This window comes from Eleutherodactylus coqui, chromosome 4 (genome assembly GCF_035609145.1).
Source record: "Eleutherodactylus coqui strain aEleCoq1 chromosome 4, aEleCoq1.hap1, whole genome shotgun sequence".
In the NCBI taxonomy this organism is placed as follows: domain Eukaryota; kingdom Metazoa; phylum Chordata; class Amphibia; order Anura; family Eleutherodactylidae; genus Eleutherodactylus; species Eleutherodactylus coqui.
The window spans coordinates 94,712,125-94,727,713 of record NC_089840.1 but is presented as its reverse complement, the minus strand read 5'-3'; the positions used below and the strand labels follow the sequence as shown (position 1 = coordinate 94,727,713).

At 48.3% G+C, this 15,589-nt stretch overlaps 2 protein-coding genes across 6 annotated transcripts in view; both read right to left on the bottom strand.

Annotated features, from left to right (window-relative positions):
• Positions 1-15,589, bottom strand: part of LOC136625577 (acetylserotonin O-methyltransferase-like) — a 186,101-nt gene that overhangs the window by 117,610 nt on the left and 52,902 nt on the right. The window lies entirely within an intron of this gene.
• LOC136625576 (acetylserotonin O-methyltransferase-like) overlaps positions 7,142-15,589 on the bottom strand; it is a 63,967-nt gene continuing 55,519 nt past the window's right edge. For all 5 annotated transcript variants that reach the window (XM_066599872.1, XM_066599875.1, XM_066599877.1 and 2 more), the window contains one exon: positions 7,142-8,556. The gene's annotated coding sequence lies outside the window, so the exon portion shown is untranslated. The remainder of the gene's footprint in view (positions 8,557-15,589) is intronic.

Sequence of the window (15,589 nt, the reverse complement as noted above, 5' to 3'; positions counted from 1 at the left end):
AATCCCTAATGTGAAGTCCCTGTGGACCCACAGCATGGGTGGCTCCCTGGAACCCATCGGCGGTACATAAATGTATCCCATTGCAGTGCCCTGCTCAGCAGAGCTAACGTCACATACAATACAGGTGGGCTTCGGCCCACAGTGCATGCCCCAGTCAGACTGGTAATATGTGCCTTAACAGTAACCGCGTTGGTGGGAATGTGGTGGCGACTGCGGACCTAGTAGCGCGGTTTTATTTAGTTGGTTTTCGGAATGTGGCCAGGATTAAGTGGGCCGTGGCGGGGGGATGGTGGGGGGGCTCTCTTGTTGTGTCGTTAAAGGTGAAATTCTTGGACTGCCACCAGATGGTATTTGCCAAGAATGTTTTCATTGTTGGAGGAGGAGGGGGATGTTTTTGAGGCACTACGTGTCCTCTCCATGTGTCCGTGGTTATATGCACCTTAACAGTAACCGCGTTGGTGAGAAATGGCCTCGCCACCATCATGTCTTTGGGAAGCCTCCGTTTCCACACCCCAGTGACATAGCATTAGCAGCGGTATAGGCAGAGCCCAGAATTAGTAACATTTCAGCGGTAGCATTAGGGACAGACCCCAGTAACGTATCACTAGCAGCATTATAGGGGGAGCACAGTATTAGTTCCATTTCAGTAGTAGTAGCAGTCCAGACAGGCCCCAGTAACAATTCTGAAGCAGGAGTATAGGGGGAGCACAGTATTAGTTCCATTTCAGTAGTAGTAGCAGTCAAGACAGGCCACAGTAACATTCCCGTTGCAGCAGTTTAGGGAGATAACAGTCTCTTTCACATTTCAGTAGTTGCAGTATAGACAAGGCCCCAGTTACATTTATGTACCAACAGTGTAGGCCAACCCCACACACCTTGCTGTAGCATGAGTGCACGCGAAGCCCATAAAAATTACTAGGATTACACTGTAGGCGAGGGCCCAAAAAATTGGTGTACCAACAGTACTAATGTACCTCAGAAAAATTGCCCATGCCCAACCAAGAGGGCAGGTGAAACCCATTAATCGCTTTGGTTAATGTGGCTTAATTTGTAACTAGGCCTGTAGGCAGTCCAGTTAAAATAAAAATTGGTTCAGGTGCAAGTTTCAACACTTTAATGAGAATTGAAACGTATAAACATTGTTTACAAAAGTAATATGACTGAGCCTTGTGGGCCTAAGAAAAATTGCCCGTTCGGCGTGATTACGTGAGGTTTCAGGAGGAGGAGCAGGAGGAGGATGAATGTAATACACAGATTGATGAAGCTAAAAGGTCCCCGTTTTTGATGGTGATAGAGAACGATGCTTCCATCCGCGTGTGCAGCCTACGTATTGTTTAGGTACCGCTGCTGTCCGCTGGTGGAGAAGAGAAGTCTGGGGAAATCCAGGCTTTGTTCATCTTTATGAGTGTAAGCCTGTCGGCACTGTCAGTTGACAGGCGGGTACGCTTATCCGTGATGATTCCCCCAGCCGCACTAAACACCCTCTCTGACAAGACGCTAGCCGCAGGACAAGCAAGCACCTCCAGGGCATACAGCGCGAGTTCAGGCCACGTGTCCAGCTTCAACACCCAGCAGTTGTAGGGAGCAGAGGCGTCACGGAGGACGGTCGTGCGATCGGCTACGTACTCCCTCACCATCCTTTTACGGTGCTCCCGTCGACTCAGCCTTGACTGGGTAGCGGTGACACAGTCTTGCTGGGGAGCCATAAAGCTGGCAAAGGCCTTGGAGAGTGTTCCACTGCCTGCGCTGTACATGCTGCCTGATCTCCGCGCCTCCCCTGCTACCTGGCCCTCGGAACTGCGCCTTCTGCCACTAGCGCTGTCGGATGGGAATTTTACCATCAGTTTGTCCTGTGGTATAGCATCACTCTCGAACCCCTTTCCTCTTCGGGTATGAGAGTGGAAAGGTTCTCCTTATACCGTGGGTCGAGCAGTGTGTACACCCAGTAATCCGTAGTGGCCAGAATGCATGTAACGCGAGGGTCATGAGAAAGACATCCTAACATGAAGTCAGCCATGTGTACCAGGGTACCTGTACGCAACACATGGCTGTCCTCACTAAGAAGATCACTTTCAGGATCCTCCTCCTCCTCCGGCCATACACGCTGAAAGGATAACAGGCAAGCAGCATAGGTACCCTCAGCAGTGGGCCAAGCTGTCTCTTCCCCCTCCTCCTCATGCTCCTCCCCCTCCTCCTCCTCAATGTGCTGAGATATAGACATGAGGGTGCTCTGACTATCCAGCGACATACTGTCTTCCCCCACCTCTGTTTCTGAGCGCAAAGCTTCTGCCTTTATGCTTTGCAGGGAACTTCTCAAGAGGCATAGCAGAGGAATGGTGACGCTAATGATTGCAGCATCCCCGCTCACCATCTGGGTAGACTCCTCAAAGTTTCCAAGGACCTGGCAGATGTCTGCCAACCAGGCCCACTCTTCTGTAAAGAATTGAGGAGGCTGACTCCCACTACGCCGCCCATGTTGGAGTTGGTATTCCACTATAGCTCTATGCTGCTCATAGAGCCTGGCCAACATGTGGAGCATAGAGTTCCACCATGTGGGCATGTCACACAGCAGTCGGTGCACTGGCAGATTAAACCGATGTTGCAGGGTCCGCAGGGTGGCAGCGTCCGTCTTGGACTTGCGGAAATGTGTGCAGAGCTGGCGCACCTTTCCGAGCAGGTCTGACAAGCGTGGGTAGCTTTTCACAAAGCGCTGAACCACCAAATTAAAGACGTGGGCGAGGCATGGCACGTGCGTGAGGCTGCCGAGCTGCAGAGCTGCCACCAGGTTACGGCCGTTGTCACACACGACCATGCCCGGTTGGAGGCTCAGCGGCAAAAGCCATCGGTCTGCTCTGTCAGACCCTGCAGCAGTTCGTGGGCCATGTGCCTCTTCTCTCCTAAGCTGAGTAGTTTCAGAATGGCCCGCTGACACTTGCCCACCACTGTGCTGCCACACCGCGCGACACCGACTGCTGGCGACGTGCTGCTGCTGACACATCTTGATTGCGAGACAGAGGTTGCGTAGGAGGAGGAGGAGGAGGGTGGTTTAGTGGAGGAAGCATACACCGCCACAGATACCAGCACCGAGCTGGGGCCCGCAATTCTGGGGGTGGGTAGGACGTGAGCGGTCCAAGGCTCTGACTCGGTCCCAGCCTCCACTAAATTCACCCAATGTGCCGTCAGGGAGATATAGTGGCGCTGCCCGCCTGTGCTTGTCCACGTGTCCGTTGTTAAGTGGACCTTGCCAGTAACCGCGTTGGTGAGGGCGCGTACAATGATGCAGGAGACGTGGTCGTGCAGGGCTGGGACGGCACATCGGGAAAAGTAGTGGCGACTGGGAACCGAGTAGTGTGGGGCCGCCGCCGCCATCATGTTTTTGAAAGCCTCCGTTTCCACAAGCCTATACGGTAGCATCTCCAGGCTGATCAATTTGGCTATGTGCACGTTTAACGCTTGAGCGTGCGGGTGCGTGGCGGCTTACTTGCGCTTGCGCTCAAACACTTGCGCTAGCGACGGCTGGATACTGCGCTGAGAGACATTGCTGGATGGGGCCGAGAACAACGGAGGTGAGGTTGTGGGTGCAGGCCGGGAGACGGTCGTGCCTGTGTCCTGAGAGGGGTTTGGATCTCAGTGGCAGGTTGGGGCACAGGGGAAGAGGCAGCGGTGCAAACCGGAGGCGGTGAACGCCCTTCGTCCCACCTTGTGGGGTGCTTGGCCACCATATGTCTGCGCATGCTGGTGGTGGTGAGGCTGGTGGTGGGGCTCCACGGCTGATCTTGGCGCGACAAACCTTGCACACCACAGTTCGTCGGTCGTCTGCACTCTCAGTGAAAAACTGCCACACCTTTGAGCACCTCGGCCTCTGCAGGGTGGCATGGCGCGAGGGGGCGCTTTGGGAAGCAGTTGGTGGATTATTTGGTCTGGCCCTGCCTCTACTCCTGGCCACCGCACTGCCTCTTCCAACCTGCCCTGCTGCTGCACTTGCCTCCCCCTCTGAAGACCTGTCCTCAGTAGGCTTAGTAAACCAGGTGGGGTCAGTCACCTCATCGTCCAGCTGCTCTTCCTCCGAATCCTCTGTGCGCTCCTCCCTCGGACTTACTGAAATTACTACTACCTGAGTGATAGACAACTGTGTCTCATCGTCATCGTCCTCCTCACCCACTGAAAGCTCTTGAGACAGTTGCCGGAAGTCCCCAGCCTCATCCCCCGGACCCCGGGAACTTTCTAAAGGTTGGGCATCAGTCACGACAAACTCCTCCGGTGGGAGAGGAACCATTGCTGCCCATTCTGGGCAGGGGGCCGAGAACAGTTCCTGGGAGTCTGCCTGCTCCTCAGAATGTGTCATTTTAATGGAGTGAGGAGGCAGAGAGGAAGGAGGAGCAGCAGTCAGAGGATTCAGAGTTGCAGCAGTGGACGGCGTAGAAGTCTGGGTGGTTGATAGATTGCTGGATGCACTTTCTGCCATCCACGACAGGACCTGCTAACACTGCTCAGTTTCTAATAAAGGTCTGCCGCGTGGACCCATTAATTGTGAGATGAATTTGGGGACACCAGAAACTTGCCTTTCTCCTAATCCCGCAGCAGTCGGCTGTGATACACCTGGATCAGGAGCTCGGCCTGTGCCCACACCCTGACTTGGGCCTCCGCGTCCTCGCCCGCGTCCACGTCCTCTACCCCTACCCCTCAGCATGGTGTATTACGAGTAGAGCAGAAACAGAACGCTGTAATTAAATGTGCCGCTTATTGGCCTGTGGTTGGAGGCTGACTTCGCTTACGGAACGCACAGCAGAGCCAGGAAACAATTATGCGCAAGCCTGTAGTGAGACGTAGGTGCGTATGACTGAGCTACTGGAATTCACAGCGCAGAAGCAGTCAAGTGGCCAAAGGCCAGTGGTAGGCCTTAAGTATTTTGCTTCTATTTTTTTAAATGGTGAGCTGAAACACCAGACAGACCCTGTATGCAGCGTATATTATGTATACTGTTTCCCTCTGGCGGTATGACGGCGGTTATGTAACGGGCACAGCAGAGCCAGGAAACAATTTTGCGCAAGCCTGTAGTGAGACGTAGGTGCGTATGACTGAGCTAGTGGAATTCACAGCGCAGAAGCAGTCAAGTGGCCAAAGGCCAGTGGTAGGCCTTAAGTATTTTGCTTCTATTTTTTTAAATGGTGAGCTGAAACACCAGACAGTCCCTGTATGCAGCGTATATTATGTATACTGTTTCCCTCTGGCGCTATGATGGTGGTGATGTAACGGGCACAGCAGAGCCAGGAAACAATTATGCGCAAGCCTGCTGTAACGCTTAGCTGCATATTAATTATGACTACTACCCCCAGCAGACACGCAGTACACTGAAGACAGTCACCGGCAGCCCAAATGTAGTATTTTTCCCCAATTTTTTTGAAAAAGCCCACTGCCTATATAGACAGTATATCTCTTTCACCTTTCCCACTGTCCCTGCCTCACCAGTACTGCCCCTATTCTCTGTAAAATGACTGCAGACTGAGGATGCAATGGTCTGCACGCCCGATATACAAAAAAAAATAATTGTGCAGCACTGCTAAAAGCAGCCTCAACAGTACTGCACACGGTCAGATGTGGCCCTAAGAAGGACCGTTGGGGTTCTTGAAGACTAAAATAACACCTAACACTCTCCCTATAGCAGCAGCAGCATCAGTAGCACTTTCCCTGATCTCTGTCAGCATGCATCTGTGGCGAGCCGCGGGCGGGGCAGATTTTAATATTCGGGTGACACCTGATCTCCCCAGCCACTCACTGCAGGGGGGTGGTATAGGGCTGGAACGTCACAGGAGGAAGTTGTAATGCCTTCCCTGTCTTTCTATTGGCCAGAAAAGCGCGCAAATGTCTCAGAGATTAAAGTGAAAGTAACTCGAACATCGTGTGGTGCTCGCCTCGAGTAAAGAGCATCTCAAACACCCTAATACTCGAACGAGCATCAAGCTCGGACGAGTACGCTCGCTCATCTCTAATAGTAACCAATTCCCATTAATACCTGTACCGCATGCTGCGGAGATGAAAGAGACATAAAAAAATATGAAACAGAAAAAAATTCAGTATGAAAACTATAACTGGAATATCTATGAAGATTTGACAGCCATTGCTTTATTGCTTTTACTAGCAATATTAACTAGCTATAACTTTCTAGGTAAACTCTATTTCACATAATGTTGACTTACATAAGAACTAATTTTATAAATTTGAAATGTGTCACAAAAAACCCTAATCGAAAAATTGTAACAGATTTGAATTCAGGAGGTGAAATATACTAGAATCATCATTAAATATTCTTGTGATAGAAAAAAAAGATATGTTTTGTAGGCTGGTATAATCAAAGATTGGCAGGAAAGGGCTAGAAAAATAGATTAATACATAGTTATATTTATATTAATCCAGGTGAGGAGCAACCTTTATAGGAGTGCCATCAGCTGAACTGTACTCCTACTACTACAAGTTCACCGTCACAACATTCATATGTGAATAAAGCATACCAGACCAATATATAAGGACACAAAATGCTACTTTTATTAATAAAGTTAAAAATGAATTTAAAAAATAAGCCAATAAAAAAAGGATGAGGGACCAAAATGCATATTCAGATATGATTCTTTACAGTATTAGCAGAATTATCCAACTTTGTATGAGTCTGATTCATGTAACTGTTTCTTTTTTGTGTGTTGTTTGCTACTAATATGAAGCCAACATAATAAACATAAAAGTACAGCCCTTTCACGGAGAGAAAAGATAAATGGCTGGGTTGTTTCTCTGTGAGTAAGAGATGAAAAAGTAGGGTGGAGCAAGCCCCAGTGAGGGTAGTGGAATTTTTCTGGAGTACAAAGGGTTTCCAATGATGGAGTATTTCGAATGGTGGAGGTGCTGCCAACCAGATGACGCTCCACCAGGTTGGGCGTGAGTGTAGCGAAAAGTATGTGGGAAAATACTGGCATGGAGGCGCAACCCTCTAAGCTACTAGAAGATAAAGGTCCAATATGTGATAGTGAAAGCACTTCTTTTTTATTATTTCTTGTTTGTATTTTGTGAAATAATAAAAAAGAAGTGCTTTCACCATCACATATTGGACCTTTATCTTCATCTTCTAGTAGCTTAGAGGGTTGCGCCTCCATACCAGTATTTTTCCATATCCTATTTGCCACACAGCTTCTCTGACTGCCTGATGTACTCTGTGGTTTAGTATTCATCATTAGTGTAAGATACTACACCTGCTTTTATTAACCAGCACTGACCAGGCAGATCGGTATGTAGTGCCTGAGACTATCAATGCATACTATACACAGTATGGAAGTCAGAAAAGAGGTTCAGCCATATTTCTTTCCCCAGCCCCAGAGGGTCACTTTATATTTGCGTTTGTATTGCGATTTTTTGCGAATATGTTGAGAAGGGTAGGTCCTAGGCATCTGAGGTGTTTTATCCTCAATATATACAAATAAATGTGTGATGTGTTCAGATTTTTTGGCTTACTGCAGTACATAGAAACCCTTTGCCTGCCATGGTTAGGAGGAGGACAGCAGGGTCTGAGCAGTTACCAAGCACCAGCACAGTTCTTATCAGACTGGTTTATATTACAGTACATAGAGAGGGTCATAACCAATCAGAGGCTGTATGCAAATCCTGACATACAGTAGGAGTCCCAGCCAATCAGAGACAAGTGAGAAACATTTTGTAACTGTCAGTGTGCAAGTGTGTGTGACCGAAGGACTTATATATTGCCAAATTTGATTAAAAAAAAGGGACAAATAAGGGGAATGGGTGTAAATGGACCTTGTTGATTAATACAACCAAAGCTACTCCAGGTGAGTCTAACAAACACTTTTGACTTATGTACTCAAATGTTGTGGTCTGAAAATTGGCCCGTTAATTTAATTGGAGCAGATGTACTGAAAGCAATCAATATAGTCATAGACTTTGGAAAAAAGTGTGTTACAGTAAATGGGAGCAATATCTTAGAAAATACTCACTACCCTTATTGGGATAGTGCTGTCTGATGAAGTAGACAATTCCTATTATGACATTGAATCAATTTTGTAGGAGATTCCTAAATTATTCTCAGTTAAAGACATCAGTATTCTTAAAGGCTACCAAATGACTGTATCATTTCTCTTCTTTTTATTATCTCCAAAGCATAAGGGCATGACCTCTAAAAGGACAAGAAAGATACCCGCTCTTTCCCTGCCTATCCCAAGGTCCGCCCCGAAGATGAACGCTGGATCTTCCCACCATTTCTTGACAGTTCAGACCTAGTCTATGTTATAACATGTATATTCAATATAAGGTTACATACATTGGTTTTGTATATGCCAATAGTATTAGTATAAACAACATAAGAGATAATGCGAGTAATAGTCCAATATATGTGAAACTAAATCTTTAAGATGATAATGGATTTCCACAATACACAGTTCTTGATGTCTTTTAGGATTTCTTTTCCACATAATGCACACGGCAGCTTGGTAGAGGCAATGATTGTCATAACATGCGTTTCAGGTTCTGATTGGGACATAGGTTCAGCTGAAGATTTTTCTGAAAAACATTTCCAATTAGGCTGGAGAATTATTTTAAAAATTACAAGTAAAAATGTTATGACTATGCAGACAACCAAGATCAGAAGTACAACTTGTAAAAATACATGGACCATGCCAGATATACCACCTAGTCCTTTAAAGCAATAAAGGTTAATTTGTTTTATTTATTAATAATGAACATTCTGTGAGACATACAGTATGAAGGAATTTGTACAGTACATAGTAGTGTGAGTACAACCGAAATCATGTAATAGATTAACTCGGACTTTGTTACTGCATCTCCTAAATTGTCTGACTTTGTATTTATTAGCAGTAAACTTTTTTTTTTTTTTATAACTTATAAAAACAATAAAATCAAACTCTGCTCTTCTTGTTCTGGATCTTGGAAAGTGTGGGTTACAGGTCTTCTAGGCGTTTGCCGGTGGGAGGGGGGGGGGGGTGTTGGGGAGTGTGGAGGGGGGGGAGGGTTAATGTAGGTTGGGTTTGAGTTTCAGTCAGTGGTAAGGGTAGAGTAGGAGTCTAGCCAGATTCCCCATACTTTTTGGAACTTAGTCGGGCATCCTCTATTTTGATATATGATTTTTTCGTATGAGATAATGGTATTTACGGTTTGGACCCAGTGTGGGATCGAGGGGGGCTCTGTTGCCATCCATTTCATGGCTCTTTGCGGGCCAGGAATAGTGTCTTTTCAAGGAAAACACGAATGTGGTATGGCCACACCTCCACCTCCAACAGGCCGAACAGCGCCACCTTGGGGTCCAATTCGATAGATAATGGGGGTTGTAGAAGTGAGTTTACGAGGTTTGTCACCTTTAACCAGAATTCCTTAACGAAGTGACACTCCCAGATCAGGTGCCAAAAGTCTGCTCTTGGTTGGCGACATCTCTGGCATGAGTCTGAAGTGGTGTTGCGCATTTTATGTAAGCGGTTGGGAGTGAGGTAGGCTTGGTGTACAATGTATAGTTGGATTAGCTTATTGTTTGCGGCTGGTGACACTGACAAATGGGATTCAGAGATATCCTGCCAGTCCTCCGGTGTGAGGGAAGTAATGGCGGTTTTCCATTTATCGTACACTGGGGGAGGGTTGGGATCTATTTTAGCTGAGAGGAGGTGTGTGTATAGAGCCGATATTAAGCCTTTGGGTCCCTGGGATTTGAGGATGCCTATTGTGGGGAATTTGGTTATACGGGTTGAGGGGGGAGGGAATTGGAAATTTAGTGCATGTCTCAGTTGGAAAAATCTGAATAGCTGGAGATGTGGGGCCTGCATCTTGTCTCGCAATTGTGTGAATGTGGGGAATGTGCCATCTATATATATGTCTTTGAGTGTTTGTACCCCCTGTGCGATCCAGTACTGTGGGTCTGGAACGGTCTGTAATGCAGTAAGGCCGGGGTTATTCCAGAGGGGGAGTTCTGGTATTACTCCCCGGTAGCTCTGTAATGTCTTTGCTTCTTTCCACACGCTGAGAGACAGTTTATGAAGTGGGATTAGTTCAGTTGTTTTAGTGTGTTCCGGGAATTCTAAAAAGTTCAGGAGGTTATGTCCTGTTACTTGTTTTGCAAGTTGTTTGTCTGCTATGGGCAGTTCTTTTCCCAAAACCCAAGCTCTAATATTTCGCAGTTGTCCTGCTAGGTAGTAAAGCCGGAGGTCCGGAAGGGCCATTCCGGCTTGCTTTTTAGGTCTTTGTAGGGTTGATAGGCTCAGTTTGGAGCGAGAGGAATTCCAAATAAATGTTATAATTAGGGAATTTAGGGATTTGAAGAAACGCCTGGGAACACTTGTTGGCATATGTTGTAGTATGTATAGGCATTTGGGCTGGACGACCATTTTGATGAGATTTATGCGCCCAGCCACAGAGAGTGGTAGTTTAGCCCATCGTTTCAGTTTGTGTTTTATGTTCTCTAGAAGTGGGTTTATGTTATCCGCTATTGCGTTGTTATGGTCATATGACATGAGCATTCCCAGATACTTGAATTTTGAGACTGGTTCCAGTCCATATCTTGCGATGCAGGGGTCATTTTTTGGGTTGGTCTCTGTGTAAAGGATCGTTGATTTGGACCAGTTGACGTGTAGTCCGGAGAAGTGGGAGAATCTATCTATGTGTGTCATGGCTTGGGCAAAGGAGTTTGACGGGTTCGATAAGAATAGGATTGTGTCATCTGCGTACAATCCTAGTTTGCTTTCAAGATCCGACCATTTAATGCCGGTCACACTGGGGGCATTTCTCAATCGGATCGCCAATGCTTCAATGGCTATGGCGAACAAAGCCGGGGATAGAGGGCATCCTTGTCGGGTGCCTCTTGTCAGTTGGAATTCCGCCGATGGGACACCATTAACGACAACATTTGCGCTCGGGGATTTATATATGGTTTTGACCCACTGTTGAAAGTTAGGTCCAAATCCGAACCGGATCAAACAGGCTTCTAAAAAGGGCCACTCCACCGAGTCGAAGGCTTTTGCCATGTCAAGTGAAACCAAGGCCCAAGGCATGTTATATTGTTTACCTAGCTGAATAGCTGTTTGGACTCTGCGGATATTTATAGTTGTGGATTTTCCTGGCATGAAGCCCGTTTGGTCAGGGTGTATGATAGAGAGGATCACCTGGTTCAGTCTAGTGGCCAGGATTTTAGTTAGGATCTTATAATCTGTGTTCACCAGTGATATAGGTCGATAGGATCCGCAATCTGTGGGGTCTTTCCCTGGTTTCAGGATGACTACTATGGATGCTTTATAAAAAGAAGTTGGGAGTGTTTTGTCCAATTGCGCTTGATTTAGTACCTCGAGGAGTTGTGGGCCTAATTGTTCGTAGTATTTACGGTATGTCTCTATTGGGAGACCATCGGGTCCTGGTGATTTATTGAGGGCCATATCTTGGATTATTAGTTGGATCTCTTCCAGAGTAAAGGGAGCCTCTAGAAGGTCGATCTGTTCTTCGGAAAGGGTTGGGAAGTTTAAGTCGCTAAGATAATCTAAAATATCTGTCACCGTGTTATGAGAGGAGGAGGTATACAGGTTGGCGTAGAATTCTTTAAAGCAATTTGTAATGGATGGGGCATCAGTGAACTCTGTTCCGTGTTGGTTTTTAATCTTAAGGATCGTGTTTGTTTGGTTTTCACGTTTGATGAGGTTGGCGAGTAAGTGGCTGGATTGGTTCCCTAGTTCAAAGTAGTGTTGCTTGGAGAAGAATAATTGACGTTTGGTTTTGGCGTATATTTGGTGCTTGTATAATTGGGTTAGACTAAGCCAAGCTATTTTATTGGCTTCTGTGGGGGCTGATATATATGTTTTCTCGGCCTCTAGGGTCTGATTTTCTATCTCTTTATCGGTCTGGGTTGTCGATTTTTCGATATGCGAGATGGCAGATTTGAGGAATCCTCTGATGTAGGCCTTGAGGGTGTCCCATTTCAAGGCAGGGCGAGTGTTATCCTTGTGGGCATCTAGGAATAAGGAGATGTGGAAGGGCATCTGGTCATCCGATCCAAGAAGTTTGAGCCAAAATGGGTGTAGTTTCCAGGTGGGCCTTATTTTAATTTGGGGAAATTTTAGGGTCAGCAATATGGGGCTGTGGTCTGAGATGCCTCTCGGGCAATGTGTTATGTTTGAGAGGTATACTGCCAGTTCTATGGAGCTGAATATGTAGTCGATTCTTGTCAGCGCATTGTAACCTGGTGAGTGGCAGGTATATTCCCGCTTTTCGGGGTGGTGGAGTCGCCAGAGGTCCACCCATCCTACGCTTTCGATAAGTTGTCTTAGAGGGGAGTTTGAAGTGGGGGTGGGATTAGAGGGTATGTAGAATTTATCTTTGATAGGGTCCATTGTCATGTTAAAATCACCTAGACAAATCACCTCCGCCGATGGGTAGTAATGTGCAAATGCGATAGCAGTCTGCAGAAGATGGAGGTTATTGTGAGGTGGGTTATAGATGGATAAGATGACATATGGTTTAGAGTCTATTTCTCCATATATAAATATGAACCTTCCTTCGGGGTCCCTACGGGTGGTAATTGGGTTCCAGCGTACTGACTTGTGAATTAGCACTGAGACGCCCCTTGAGGAGGAGGTGTGGAAGGAGTGGGAGGTCCACTGGATCCATGGTTTTGAAAGGGTATCTGCCTTATCTCTGATAAGGTGGGTCTCCTGCAGACTAATGATGTGTGGGCCTAGTTGTTTAATATATGAAAATACTGTTCTTCATTTGAGTGCTGTGCCAAGCCCTCGGACGTTCCAGCTAAGACATTTTAGGGACGTCATTGCCTCCATAGGTGTAAAGTTTAGCCCTCTTATCTGTGTTTTTGGGGTGGGGGAGGGAACAGGGTGTTGGTGGGTGTGAGGGAAGGGGTTGTGTTAACGCCTGTTTGTGAAGAACATTAGTGAAGAGCAGTATACAACAATTCAAACTGTTAATTATTGACATCTCGCTAAAGTTATACCGCGGATATCAAAGAAAACAACAAAATAAAGAATTTAAGAAAGAAAGAAGAAAGGGAAAGAAAACAAGAAAAAAGAAAGGAGAAAGTATGGAGAAGAAAATCAGGAAGAGAACAATTTAGCTACAATCCAGTTAGAAGTAGCAGATGTTGCGTTGTTGGGGGGAGTCTCTTGTTGGCCTTTAGAGGCTTGAGATTGACCGCTGGGTTCCAGCAATAGCTTTTAGAGATATCCCGGTCGTGTTGCACACCGTCCACACGTCAAGGGGTGTTGAGACTTGGGTCGTAACAAAATTTGGAGTCCTGCTAGTAAACATAGGGAAACTCTTGTTGGCCTTTAGAGGCTTGGGATTGACCGCTGGGCTCCAACAATAACTTTAGAGGTGTCCCGGTCATGTTGCACACCGTCTATACGTCAAGGGGTGTTGAAACATGGGTCGCCACAAAATTTGGAATCTTGCTAGTAAGCATAGTGGGGACGATCATCCTTTTGATGTTTCGGAGTGCATATCCAGCCACTCCAGGGCCTCCGTGGGGGATTGAAGGAAGACAGTCTTCCCCTGGGCCACTATTCGCAGACGCGCAGGGTATGCCATTGAATAGGGGATCTGTCTCTCTTTAAACTTTCGCTTCACCTCTGCGAAGGTGGCTCTTTGCTTTTGTAACTCCGCAGAGAAGTCGGGAAATATGGATATCGCTGTGTTATTATATTTTAGCGGACCTTTTAGTCTGGCTTGGCGTAGTGCAGCGTCTCGGTCTCTGCAATTTAGGATCCTTACTAGGAAAGGCCGTGGGGGGGCTCCCGATTGTGGTGGCTTCGCAGGGACCCGGTGGGCTCTTTCCACTGTAAAGTGGGCAGAAAAGGTGTCATCTCCCAGTAGCGTTTTAAGCCAGGTTTCTGCGAATGTTTCCAGGTGGGAGCCCTCTGATTTTTCGGGCAGGCCTATTATACGCAGATTGTTGCGGCGCGAGCGGTTTTCCAGATCGTCTGTTTTGGATTGACAGAATTCTATTGCTCTTGTTGCTTTTTTGACCGCCGTAGTCAACGGGCGCAGTGAGTCTTCTGCGTTGGAAACGCGATTTTCCATTTCTCGCATTCTGTCACGCATGTTGTGTAGGTCTTGTCTTAATAGGGAGACATCGGATTTAATCCCCTCTATTTTGTCAGTAAGAGAAGATTTGCAAGCGTTAATTGCTTCTAGGAGTTGACGCATGGTGGGTTCTGGGTTTTGCGGTGTTTCGTTTTCGGGTTCTTTCGCCTGAGTGGGTTGCGTTGCTCGCGGGGTATGCTCAGGGGTTTCGGAGCGGGAGAATTCCTTTAACTTTTCGGCGCCGCCGCCGCCTTTCGCACGTGTACTCATGTTAAAATTCGTTAGATTGGTGCGGCGGGTTATGAAGGTTGTTATAGTATAGACGGTGTCGGTGTTTACTTGTAGAAATCAGGGGTCTGTATCTTTGTTTTTTTGTATGGGTTACTAGAGGAGAATGCACGGTCGCCTAGATCTTAATAGCTCCAGGTTGTCCCTGGTCTAGGTCTGGCCGCGGTAGAAGAGACAGGGGGCTGCACTAGTTGAATACAGTAGTCCGCCAGCCGCGGGGTACAACAGTTCATCTCCACCGGAGCAGTTCAGGGTCGGAGATGGGTTGGTGTCCGCTACGGGGTCTTTTGCTTGCTAGCCCGGTGCCGTACAGTCCATTCGTAGGAGAGTAATAAGGTAGCCGGTCCCTCAGTCACCCTGGGGGGTAGGGTAGTCTTATTATGTCGTAGGTCTTCTGGCTAGGGTTTGTATCTATGAGGGGTCTATGTAGTGCTGAGTGCTGCCCCCAGGCCCTTTATGAGTAACTCACGGTTTGTTGCCGGCTCCGCAGGGCCGGTTCCGAGGGGGGGGGTCCCTTCAGGAGTGGAGTTCCGGGTGGTGCAGTCCGTTGGCAGCTGAACGGTCGGCAGATGAGATGTGCCGTTGAGGATGGGCTGTCGGGGGACGGCCGGGCGCACCGCAGCCGGCACTAGAGATGGAAAGAGGGAGGGAGTCTTCAGCCCGCAGGGCCGGGATCAAGTCGGCGCGCGACCTCACGGCCAGCGCGCCCCGGAGCGCTAGGTGTCGCCTCCGTGTGCTAGCAGGAGAGCTGCCGTGCGGCGTGTCCCGCGAGACGCGGCCTCCTGCAAGTCCCGCGGCAGCCGCACAGGTATGGGGATTCCCCTCGCCGCCCTCCGAGGCGGCGGATGTTCGGCGGCGGCGCTTCGAGGCAGGGAGGGGGGAGCGCGTAGTCCCGCTTCGGGCTCAGCCAGGGCAGGCACCCGCCAGCAAGGAGCGGGGTCTGTCGCCGATGGATGGCGCCGGGGCGGTCGGCAGCTGGTCCGCGGCTCCCGCGGCCGCGGGTTAGGCACGGGCACAGGGGGAAGCGGAGCACCTCGTTTTCCAATAGTGAGTCTGGTCACTTCAGCGGAGGGGTTTCCCCCACCCGATTCGTGGCGGGCGCAGATCTCCGTGGCCCGGAGACAGTGCGGAGGGGGCTCCGGTATGAGTGGAGCGGTGCGGACGGTCCCCAACACCAGCGGGGCCTCCTGCCGGGTGGTAGCTGGGAAGCGGTGGTCCGTCAGGA